At 39.8% G+C, this 12,654-nt stretch overlaps 1 pseudogene; it reads left to right on the top strand.

Annotated features, from left to right (window-relative positions):
• The first annotated feature begins 297 nt into the window (after positions 1–297).
• On the top strand, positions 298–2,599 carry LOC124081077 (glutamate dehydrogenase 1, mitochondrial-like; annotated as a pseudogene).
• Positions 2,600–12,654: the final 10,055 nt, after the last annotated feature.

The raw sequence follows: 12,654 nt of genomic DNA, 5'->3' as shown, positions 1-12,654 counted from the left end.
TTGTTCTGTTGAGCTTCTCAACATTATAAAGAACATCAATGGGATTCTCAGTAAATGTTTATATACATTATTTAGTATTTTAGCCATAAAATTGGGTATTTACATATTTCTGAAAAAATGTATTTTAAAAATTTGGTTGTATTATTCTTAATTGTCTCATAAAATTGTGTTTTTTCAAAGTTCATTTTATGTTTGCTAAATTTTAAAACATTGAAAAATTTGAAAAAAAAACTTAATAGCTGGTTTTCTCTGTGAGTTAGGATTTAAAAATTTTAGAACAGGTTCTCAAATCATAAATGCTAAGGTACCTGTTCATTTCCACGAAAATTCTACCAAATTGAGATTTTTCTAAAATTCTAATTCTTAAAATATAATTTAACATGCTGATCAACACCACAAGTATAAACCTATGTAAAAAAAATACAGATAGTGAGTTAGAAAAGATCACAAGAAGGCTCACTATGGAGCTCGCCAAAAAGGGTTGTATCGGTCCTGGTATTGATATGCCTACCCCAGACATGAGCATGGCAGACATGCCCCAGAGAGAGATATCCTGGATCTCTGACACCTATGCCAGCACCAGAGGGCACTATGATATTAATGTACATGCCTGTGTTACTGGTAAACCCATCAGACAAGGAGGCATCCATGGATGCATTCTGCTACTGGCCTTGGTGTTTTTCATGGAATTGAAAACTTCATTAATGAAGCTTCTTACATGAGCATTTTAGGAATGACACCAGGATTTGGAGATAAAACATTTGTGGTTTCTGGGTTTGATAATGTGGGCCTGCACTCTGTGAAGTATTTACATCATTTGGGTGCTAAATGTATTGGTGTTGGTGAATCTGATGGGAGTATATGGAATCCAGATGGTATTTACCCAAGTGAACTGTAAGATTTCAAACTGCAACATGGATCAATTCTGGGCTTCCCCAAGGCGAAGGTCTATGAAGGAAGCTGACTGTGACATACTGATACCCTGCTGCCAGTGAGAAGCAGTTGACCAAATCCAATCCACCCAGAGTCAAAGCCAAGATCATTGCTAAATGTTCCAATGAACCAACCACTCCAGAAGCTGATAAGATTTTCCTGGAGAGGAAAATGGTTATTCCAGATATCTACTTAAATATTGACAGAGTGACAATATCTTACTTTGAGTGGCCAAAGAGTCTGAATCATGTCTTTTCAAATATAAAATGGATTCTAACTACCAATTGCTCATGTCTATTCAATGGAGATTAGAAAGAAAATTTGGAAAGCATGGTGGAACAATTTCTGTTGTACCCACTCCAGAGTTCCAGGACAGGATAATGGGTGCATCTGAGAAAGACATTGTGCTACACCATGGAACATTCATCCAGGCAAATTATGCATACAGCCATAAAGTATAACCTGGGCTTGAACCTGAGAACAGCTACCTATGTCAATTCCATTGAGAAAGTTTTCAAAGTGTACAATGATGCTGGCGTGACTTTCACATAGATGGATCATGGTTAACTTTTTATGACCCTCTGTAACTTCTGTTGACCTATCACAATTTTACATGTAACTGCACAAATTTTTCTCTAATGACTCATTAAACAATGGACACAGTTCTCAACAATTCAGTCTGATTTAGCCCCTTAAGAAGAAAGAAATTATGTTTAGGGGATCATGTACAATCTGAATAGTGTGAAAATAGAAATCACATATTCCAGGAAGCTACTGAGGTAATTTGCTTTTAAATAAAAAGTATCTTCCACTGGGGAAAAATGGTCTTTATATGTTTCCCAGTATGCTGTCCTCACTCCATGACCTTCCCCTTTGTTTGTGTACTAGACACAAAATATCAATCATGTGACTCACTGGTTTGGAATTAAGACATTATTAAGTATAATTTTGTTCACTTACTTGAGATATTAGGTCAAGTTCTAGACAGGGTTGACTTATTGTTAATTAGTATAAATAAAGATCAATATAACTTAAATAGCTTTTCTTTAATTGAGCTAAAGTAATTTAGAATTGATTACTGCCAGATAATAGAAATTCTCCATTTCCAAAATGTACTCTAGCACGACAAATCTTACATTTCTATAAATATTAAAAGACTGTAGGAAGGGAACTCTACTGTAGTTTGCCGAAACTCTTATGTAACCTCTCATTAATAAAACAGCCATGTTAGTCTTATGAATGTCTTTCTGCTTCTGTTGCCAACTTTAGTAATTTTAGTTAACATTCATGAAGGGAAAGAGAAATATATTACCATTAAAGGATATAGACACTTAAAACAAGACTGAATGGCCCAGGACTGAATGACTCTTTATTTTATTTTTTTTTTCCTTTTTTAAATTGGTTGTTCAAAACATTACAAAGGTCTTGACATATCATATTTCATACATTAGATTCAAGTTGGTTATGAACTCCCAATTTTACCCCAAATACAGATTGCAGAATCACATCGGTTACACATCCACATTTTTACATAATGCCCTATTAGTAACTGTTGTTTTCTGCTACCTTTCCTATCCTCTACTATCCCCCCTCCCCTCCCCTCCCATCTTCTCTCTCTACCCCATCTACTGTAATTCATTTCTCTCCTTGTTTATTACTGAATGACTCTTGTAGGATAATTTTTAGGCTTAGAGATTTCTCTTTTGCTTGATAATCTTTACTCAGAATTGGATTATTAATTTTTTGTTAATAGAATTTAAAACTCTGCTTCTTTGTGGTATAGCAGTATTGTTCCTATTTTGGCAAGGGTGTTTGGAAAAGATTATTTTTTCAGACCATGTTTAAAATCTTTTGATCATTTAATATTTCAAAGTATTACAAAACAAATGAATGAAATGAAACTTTTATTATTCTGTGCTAGAGGAGTATTAAATTTCTGTTTTTAAGGGCATTCTTACCATTTATCTAGTTGTCATTTGGTGGCCATAAAAATGAAAATAAAAGAGAATAGATAGTATATACTGTGCACTTCTTTTTTTTATATCTTTATTTGTTTATTTTTATGTGGTACTTGGGACCGAATCCAGAGCCTCATGCATGTAAGGCAAGCACACTACCACTGAGCTACAACCTTAGCCCTATTGTGCACTTCTTATGAACAGGCCTTTTACTTTTATTTAGTCTTCATTTAACCTATGTGCTAGATTGAAATTCTTTTTGTAAATGAGGCTAGGAGAGTAACAGGTATATCCATGCTATTCCTGAGACTATGGGGCAGAAAGAACAAGAGCCCTTTGTATGCATTACACACAATTTGGCTCACATTTTTAGCAGGTTCCAGAAAATGCTGACACTTTTTCAAGGACATATAGTAAACTTCAGATTATTTCCACTTTTTCTGGGAAAGAGTACTAGATCACAGTGGGTGACCTAGGGCAGATTCCCTTAGGGTGACCAGCTTGATAAGTTCCCCTTGTCTTTGTTTTAGCCTTGATATGGCATTTTACAGAACCCTAATATGCCAGCTGTTCTCTGTTCGCTGATCAATGTGTTGACTGATTAAGTGCAGAACACTCATTTATTGTGTACATCATTCATCATATGCCAGGAACTCTTGGCAGCTCTGGGAAACATGCTCACAACATGCCATTAGTCAGTTAGGTAACTAAGAGTTCTTAGTTGGCATGGGATTCTGTATTCTGTTAAATTCCTCCTAGTGTCCATCTGTCTTTCAGCAACATGCAGTTTTGATTTCTGAGGCTCATAAACCTTGAAATTGAATCAAGCATTTCAGCTTCATTCCTCGTTTAAAAAATTGTTTTACCATTGTAATTCCTTCGCTTTTCCACATAAATTATAGAATATTCTTATCTATAGCTACAGAGAAAAAAATTCATTGAAATTTTGGTATGAACTACAGCAACTTTGTGTATCAATTTGGGGTGAAATGCCATCTTCACATCCATGAACCTTCTACCAGGTGGTTTTTGTTGGTCTGGCTCTGGGACCATGGAAAGTTCTTCCTGATTGTACTCTTTTCAGTTCATAACCTGTGTTTTATTCATCGCTTCCTATTTATTTTCTCAATCCAAGTGCTTTTAACCTGAAAACATTAATTTCACATCATTTCTCCTTGATGAGAATTGATAATCACATTGTATTAGAGTTTGTGATATAATTAATCACATCATACAGCTACTTCTCCAATAAATTCAGCATTACTAGCCTGGATTTATCCAAAATTTTAAATTTTTTAGCTAAGAATTTTACCTATTTTTAGGCATCTTTGCTTTCTGGTCATGCTTAGCTCAGTCAATAGTGCAAGTACTTAGCTTTCTTTCTTAGGCCATTATCCTCAGAGAGTAAGTTTCATTCTTTTATGCTGGGGATTGAATCCAGAACTTGGTTTGGCTAAGCACTTAGTGAACTATATCCCTACATCTCCTCTACTGATTTTTAAATGCTTCTTTAAAATACTTATATGTAGTATGGAAATCACAGTAAAGCCACCTGACCTGCAGAGACTGGGTAGTTGGCTGAGGTCTCTCACTTATCAATAGGCAAAATTTATATCTTGGAAAATGAGTAAATGAGTTTTATGGGTCATGGACCTTCAGTGTAGCTGGAGAACAGTTGAAATCTTTAAGTGGCATGTGTGCTGTTGAACCTTTTTTTAAACTATTTTTATTGTCAATGAATTTACTTATCTATCTAGAGAATTACATCTGGTGCTTCACAAATGCTAGGCAAGTGCTCATCCACTGAGCCACAACTACAGCCCATGGTTGAAGCTTTTATTGTGATATCTGGGAGGATCCTGTTGGCTGTCCTCCTGCCTCATGACTTTAGGTCCCTTTGCAGTTCCGTGTTTCACTGGTGGGTGGGTATTCTCTCATTGTAGGGATTTAAAACATCTTCCCATTTGTTAATTTATTCTTCTCACCATGTAACTCTTCTTACTACATTTTCCTTGGGTTTGAGTATGGGAACCTCTTTAAGAAAGTCTTTAGTCTGTTTTGATCTGAGCAATATCCAATGAATATTTGTTCACTACAATTCATTTTTACTTTGAGCATTATGTGGTTTCATGGACTCTATTTTCTGACTTTTGAGGTATAAGATAAACTTCTGGTTACTATTTTTAGATTACCCTATACTTGGGCCTTTAAGTGATATTTTTTCCAATGTGCTCCTAGGTGGGTGAGTTGAGGGGAAAAATAGTTTCAACAGAGACATTGTCCTGGGGCAGAGTCTCCTGCATCTCTTGGCCTTAGGCCTAACCACAACAGCTACAGGAGCACTCCCTTTTTCAGGAGTGAGGCTGTCAAGGAAAGTTCAGCAATGGATAAGAAAATAGCTTCTCAGAACATTATGGTCTCTAATTTTTAAAAAAATGAAATTGAAGTCTACTTTTCACAGGTTGCTTTGGAGGAGGTGGATGACTACATTCTAGGTCCTAGAAGAAGACTGTCATGAATGAATGGCAGCTTATCCCATTTATGCATTCTTTATTGATAACCTGGTTGAATTTTTGGTGTAAGACTGAGAGAAGTAGTAGAGCAGACCACTCCAAGGCTTTGCAGCAGAGGCTAAAGAGCATAATCTTAAGAGGGTATTTTTATGTGTATTCTCATCAACAAGTTGCCTTCTTTCAAAATTGAATAGCTTAATGTTAATGATATATGGTATAAGTAATTCATTTTCAAAAGAGGCACAGCAAGTAGGATATTTATAGGTTACCTGGTGAGTACAGAGAGGATTCTAATACTGGACTTCATTATATTTTTTTAGATTCTTTAAGTTGTGATGGACTTTTACTTTTTACTTATTCATTTATATGCAATGCTGAGAATTATCCAGTACCTAACACTTGCTAGGCAAGTGCTCCCCCGAGTTACAACCCCCACCCCTGGACTTAATTATTAATGTCTGTCATTCAGATGACTAAAAGTAGTCATGAAAATCAGGAATGTTTATGTAACATTTAACTTAAGAGAGATTTTTCCCAAGGACAATGCTTGATGTTTTTAATCAGCTGGTGCTGCTGCCTTTCACAGTGTTTTTGAACCTAAGTGAAGTAGACGTTATAAGGATTGAACAGTCTCCTTACATATTGGAAAAGCCCTTCCCCCCCCCCATGCAGTCCCAGGCAGGAATGTGGACACTTCTTAATGATGTTGCATTTTCAAGTTATTTACTGCAGCTTCATTTTATTAGGTCATTTCTCCAAAAATATATTTTACTTCATTGTTCTTTACTGTAATATTGGTGTTCCCTGACCAGTGCATTTTTTTAGAAAATTTTCCTAAAAACTTTGACACTTGAAGTGAAATGCACATAGAGTGTAGCAGGACCTTACTGGACCTTTTCCTTTATTCTCTCTCTAAATGCTGTTTTCTATTGCTCATCACAAACTCATTCATATAACATTAATAACAAACTCTCAACAACTCACAATGATGTAAACTCATTCACATAAGCCCATCATATTATTTTAAACTCATTGATCACCCAGTTAAACCTCTAGGGGATAGTTTGACATTCTATGTTTGCATTTAACTTTTTCCTTTTCTCTCTTCATTTTGTTTTTTCTTTTTATGCTGACTGAAGCAAAATTGGTACCTATCAATCAGCAGAAGTTGGAAGCAGTGCCTTAGAAGTGGTTGGAAAGGTTCCCTGCTCTCTGGGATTTTAGCATGGAGGAGCAGGACAGTACTGGTGCCCTGGCAGTGGTGAGGGGATGTGAGCCATGCTGGGAAGTGGTGCAGATTTTGGGGTCAGGCAGAGTCTGGGAAATCCCTCTGATCAAGGTTGGGGTGGGCTTCCTGGCATCTAGTGGGGGCAGAGAGGAGGAAGAGACAGGCAAGGAAGTACTCCAAGAAGAGGACTGAGGTAAGAAGTCATGATCTGTGGCAGCCCAAGGAGCCAGAGTCCTTAGAGTGTCTCTCATGACTGTATTCTAGGTCAGCATTTCCAGAGGTTTTATGGAGTATCAGTTTTAAAACTGCTTGCCATTACACAAAGTGTTCTTAGACTTGTACCTAATCTTAAAAAAAATGGTAGAAAGCCTGGCATGGTGGTACACCCCCATCACCCAAGTGAATTGGGATGCTGAGGCAGGCAGACTATAAGTTTGATGCCAGCCAGCCTCAGGAACTTAGTGAGAACTTGTGTTTAAAAAAAGCCTGAGAGTGAATGAAGCTCAGTGGTTAAATGCCCTGACGTTCAATACCCAGAAGGAAAAAAAAAAGAAAAAAGAAAAAAAATGGTAGGGGGTGATTGGCCTTCTCTTTCATTATATGTTGAAACTTTTTAATATAAAAGATCAATAAGTACTCCCGCTTCTGCAGAAGGAGGTAGCACATTTACCTGGTGACCCATTTCTACCTTCACCCCACCATACACTGGAATAGACATTTTGAGACCTAGAGTAGAAGATTCACAAATAGCATCTTTGTAAACATGTAAAGTCTTGTTTTAAGGAATATGGATTTAATCCTAAAGTATTTATTTGATTGCCTGTTTAAGAACTTTGATTGAATTGGGTTAGTATTTGGAATACAAATAGGACTCCTACTCTGGGTGGGACCTTTCTTTGAGAAAGCAAGTCAAATGTGATTGAGTAGATGGATCCAGCTATAAGCAGAATGGGAATGAGAGTGGATGAGTTTGAAGACAAGCCTCATAATTACATAAGTGTACTTATTAACTCAAATATTTACAGAAGACTGTATGTTAGTCAACTTTCTACTTTCAAGTACTTTAATGAAGTACTTGAGATTAGCAGCTAATAAAGAGAAAAGGTTTATTTTGGTGGCTCACATTTTCTGAGGTTCATTTGTTTCTGTTGCTTTGGGTCTGTGGTACCTCATGGTGGGAATGCGTAGTGGCACAAAACCATTCACTTTATTTTCAAGAAGAAGAAGAATAAAGTAAAGAAGGATCCAGGTTCCATAATCCTTCCCAAGGGCACACCTCCCATTACCCAATGAGTTAAAGACCTCCCCCAGGCTCCACCTCTGAAAGGCTCTAACATCTCCTACTAGCGCCACTTGGGGATTAAGCCTTCCACAAGTGGACACTTTAGGGACACTCATCTACACTATAGCACAGTGTGAATCATATATTGCTCTTATCCCCATTATAACTGAGGCAAAGAGAGTTCAAAGCCCAAAATGGGTCATTTTGAGCCAGAAAATCAAAGCCTATGCCAGAGCCAGTTTTCTAAGTGCTACACCATAATACCTTACTCAGAGGACCTTGAGATGAGGGTCCACTTCTGCTTGAATCACCCTTCAGAGGCTACAGATAGTTGCTATCAGTTACCCTTTCAAAATACACTTTTTTGGAGGTTGGAGAACTGGAGGGGGAAAGCAGTGGAAATGCTTTGTTTGGGGTTAGTTAGTAATGCAATTCCTCCCACCAGGTGGAAATTTTTTGATGAATTTATGCTTAGATGAAGGCAGGTGGGAAGTCATCACTCAGGGAAAGATCCCCGGGCTCCAGGATGTGCTCCAGGATCCAGAATGTGCCCAGCAGTACCCATGCGGGACTCGTGTCAGGCCACTTATGAGCTTCCAGGCTTTTACTCAATAACCTTGTCTGAGATAGAAAATGGAACCTAACACATGGAAGACCCACACTCCTTTCTTGAAAAATTATAGATGCTTCACATTCCAGAACCATCCCTCTGCTCTAGTCCTGTTAGAGTGAGTGGTTCCAAGATGGGTCAGTGGGGATCAGAATATGGCAAGGACCAAAAGGGGACCAGTATGCAGTGCACAAACATAGGCAGATCTCCTCTGCCCAAAATGACAAAATGCCCTTTACTCTGCTTCTCCATTTCCCTGCCCCCAAATGCTAGATGCAGTGATGGTTCACTTACGGCCTCACTGTACCTCACTGTACTAGGCCTCAACATCTAGAGTGCATTTTGTACTGAGAACATCTCAGTGTGGACCAGTCAGTCACACTTGAAGCCCCTGGTGGCCGCAGGTGGTGAGTGTCTGCCATGTCCATAGCCTGGCACTGAATGGTGGTTCTTTACCACCCACCCCCTGTTCTCTTTCAACTTCTCAAGGTTCTCCCACTGTTCAAGTAAAACACCTCCAGAGAGTAATCCCCTGCCCTCCCTCACTGCCCACACATTCTCTCTTGGGAGACACCACTCACAAGCACACTACCAGCCCAGGGCCTTAACTCCATCTTACTATCTCAAATTCTACTTCTCCAAAAATCTTCATCTAAGACTGGCTTCTCTGCTTTAAAACCTGTGCCCTCCTACCCACACTGGTTTCTAATGTTTACTGTAATTCTGTAAAGCAGTTAAGAAGTCTGTCTATGTGGGCAAAAAGTTTTGAACACCAAGAACCCATGGGCTGAGTGTATTTTGTAAGTTGAACGACACTTGTAAGAAAAGCCCAGCATATTTAACAATGTGCATAGTTCTTACAGGCACCCAGGTGATTATGTTTATACAGCTAATCATGAGCATTAAACTTGTTATTGCTTTTATTCATGGGCAGAGCAAGCATTTTCATAGCAAATGGAAAGGTACGGGAGGGGCAACCCATGCTTGTCCCCTCCTACTGCTCAGAGAAGGTGGAGATTTGTTCCCTCTACCCTCTCTGAAGTTTTTTGGTGCCTTCACTGTTCCAAGTTTTCCTGCCTCAGGAATAGTGCTTTGGTTTTGGTCAGACATCTCCTGATGTGCTGGTCCCTTCTCAGTTCACTATAGGAAAAATGAAAAGCCGATTTATGGCTTGATAAAAGATAAAGGTATTTGCCTATTTCACGCTCTGCACCTATGCAGAAAGCATGGAACAAGCCTGCTGGAAGGGCCTTGGCCTTCTTGGACCATGACTTCCAAGCAGGAATGATTTTTTTAAGAGAGCTGGGTGGCCCAGTGGTGAATAATAGAAGAGCCTGGAATTCATGTGGCCCTTTTCTATGCATTACTTCTGTTTTAGTCAGCTTTTTTGTCATTGAAGCAAAAAGACCCAAGAAGAACAACATAGAGGAGGAAACATTTTTTGTCACTCATGGTTTCAGAAGCCTCAGTCCATAGAGGGTCATCTCCATTACTCTTGATGAGGCAGAACAGCATGGCAGAAGAGTGTGGTAGAGGAAAGTGACTCAGGACATATCAATCTGGAAGGAGAGAGAGAGAGAGAGAGAGAGAGAGAGAGAGAGCTCCACTCACCAGGTACAAAACATATACATGAAAGGCACAACTTCTGTGACCCAACTGCTCCATCCACAATCTACCCCACCTATTGTCACCACCAACTTGATCCATTCAAGTTGATCAATCATTGATTAGGTCAATGGCCTCATAACACAATTATTTCAATTCTACACTTTTTTGCATTGTCTCACACATGGGCTTTGGGGGGATACTTCATACCTAAATCATGTTAAATTCATATTTTAAAAGTAGGCATTTCACTGAGTTATCTTTCCATAAAAACTACTCAAGGGTGCTGTTGCCATTTATGTTCATTCTTAGCATGATTTGTGGAATCAGAACCTCGATGGTTTATTGTGGCTCAAAGCCTCGCCAGAGCAGAGCGCCCATCCTGCCGATGTGCCTGTCAGGCCTGTACAGGTGTAAGTCTTTTCCTTAACCACCAAGATGTGCCTGGGCAGGTATGCAGCAGGGATGTGGGTTCAAGACACAGACACTGGGAGCTGGTGAGAGCAGGCAGGTGGCAGACCTCCAGCAAGCTTGTTTATTGCAGAAGAGGTTACAACTGATATAGGGCATCCTACAATCACACATAAGCAAGCAGGGTACCTAACATTTAGAAACAAATCATCTTATGATCAACATAACTGGACTATGAGGAAGCTCTAAAATCTGCCACAGAGTGGAAGGCTATCAGGAAGGGGTCCTTAAATTAAGGAAGATCAGACCCTAAGGCTCTTGCCTCTCAGTTGTCTAGCAACATTGACGTCAATCACTGAGGAAGTGGTTTTACCTCAAAGGCTCGCCAGAGCAGAGTGCCTCATCCTACAGGTGTGCCTGTCAGGCCTGTACATGTGTAGGTCTTCCTAATGCCTTGAGCTGCTAGCTGCTGACTGCAAGCCAAGAGTTATTCCCACAGTTTATAAATTTGTTTCTGCATAGCATCATAGTAGAGAACATATAATTCATATCAATTTAAAAGTGATATCTACAGATATTAAGATAATGTTTATAGTGGCTTTTTTCTTAATTGGAATGTTTTATAAAAATTTGGCCATCTCAGCTACAGTGAAGAAACTTGCTTGGTGGGAAGAACAGGACCTCTGGAGTCGGAATTATATATGATTAATTCTTGGTTTCACTGTTAGGGAAGTTACTTTAATCCTTCTGAGTCCCTTCCCTTTTAAATAAAATAAAATTGATGCCATCAAAGAAAATTCTATGCTTGTTCAGTATGAGTTTCCCTCCTGCTGATCCTGAAGGTTGGAAATGGAGGGACACAGTGAGGAAGAGCAATGTATTGAAGCTAAAAAACACTATGCACAAGGTCACATGGATGCCCCTGTGGTTGACATTGAAGTGGGCATTCAGGGCACAAGGTTCTCCATGAAAGCTAGCTTCCACCTGCATCATCATTCTAGAATAGTTTTTCTTTCTCTTGCAGAGGTCTTAGACTTCAAATAAACTTTTGTGAAGAATTTGTGTGGATGCTAATCCACAACAAGGGATGCTGGGGAGGGGAAGAATAGAAGTTTTTGGATTAGACAAAGGAGAAAAAAAGGAAGAGGGGTAGGAGAGGAATACGAAAGACAGTAGAATGTATCAAACATAACTTTCCCATCATTATATTTAAATACATGACCAGGGTAACTCTTTATCATGTATAACCAAAATAATAGGATCCTAATTAGAAGTGACACTTCATGTATGTATAATATGACAAAAATATATTCTACTGTCATGTATAGCTAAAAAGACCAAATTCAAAAAAAAATGCGAGACATCCAACATGGCGGCGGGCGCGGAGAGATCAAGTCTCTGACCTCTTCAGCTGCGCGGGCATAGGGAGTCTTAAACGGTCTAAATGCTGTTTGCTCAGGATCACTAGGCAATGCTGAGCTAACGTGGATCTGGGGTGAACAGTCTGCGCCTCTCAGAACACACACCGAGCCCTGATCGGCTGAATTCAGGCTCCCATTTGCCTGTGTCTCGCAGACAAATCACTGTGACTCAGTGCTAAACGATCCTGCTGAAACAACTTGTAGGCCCTTCTGAACCTGCAGAGGTTAATACCAACTGAGCCTTCATAAGCAGTGGCCACAGGATTGAGACGGGGCTTGGGAGAGCCGGTCAAGTCCCACCCGTTACATCGTTCACCCAGCAAAGGGAACGAACTGTCGCCATTTGCATGGGATACCACCATGGCAGAGAACTGACATCACCAGAATGTGGCGGAGGAGATAACTTCATTGAAATCAGCAGCGGCAGGTGTGCAACCGCCTAGCCATCCCTCTCCACACAGCGGGGAAACCTCAAGGGCCCCTCCCAGCACTCCCTTGAGCGAAATAGTCAGACCCGCGGCATGGACCCCTGGCTACCGCTCCCACCAGCGCTGACAACTGAGGTCTCTTGCACCAGCTCCCAGGGGCGTGGCTACTGGAGGGCAAGCAAAATATGCTGAGGGGTCTCAGCCCCAAGCTCCACAACCTTAGGGTCTGAGGGAATGGCAAGCAGGGAGAGTGTGCCCAGTCGCT

Source organism: Marmota monax, unplaced genomic scaffold (genome assembly GCF_021218885.2).
Source record: "Marmota monax isolate L192 unplaced genomic scaffold, Marmota_monax_Labrador192_F-V1.1 WCK01_AAM20220418_F8-fsc00405, whole genome shotgun sequence".
Classification (NCBI taxonomy): domain Eukaryota; kingdom Metazoa; phylum Chordata; class Mammalia; order Rodentia; family Sciuridae; genus Marmota; species Marmota monax.
Note: the sequence above shows the minus strand (reverse complement) of the source record. Positions and strands in the feature narration are given on the sequence as shown.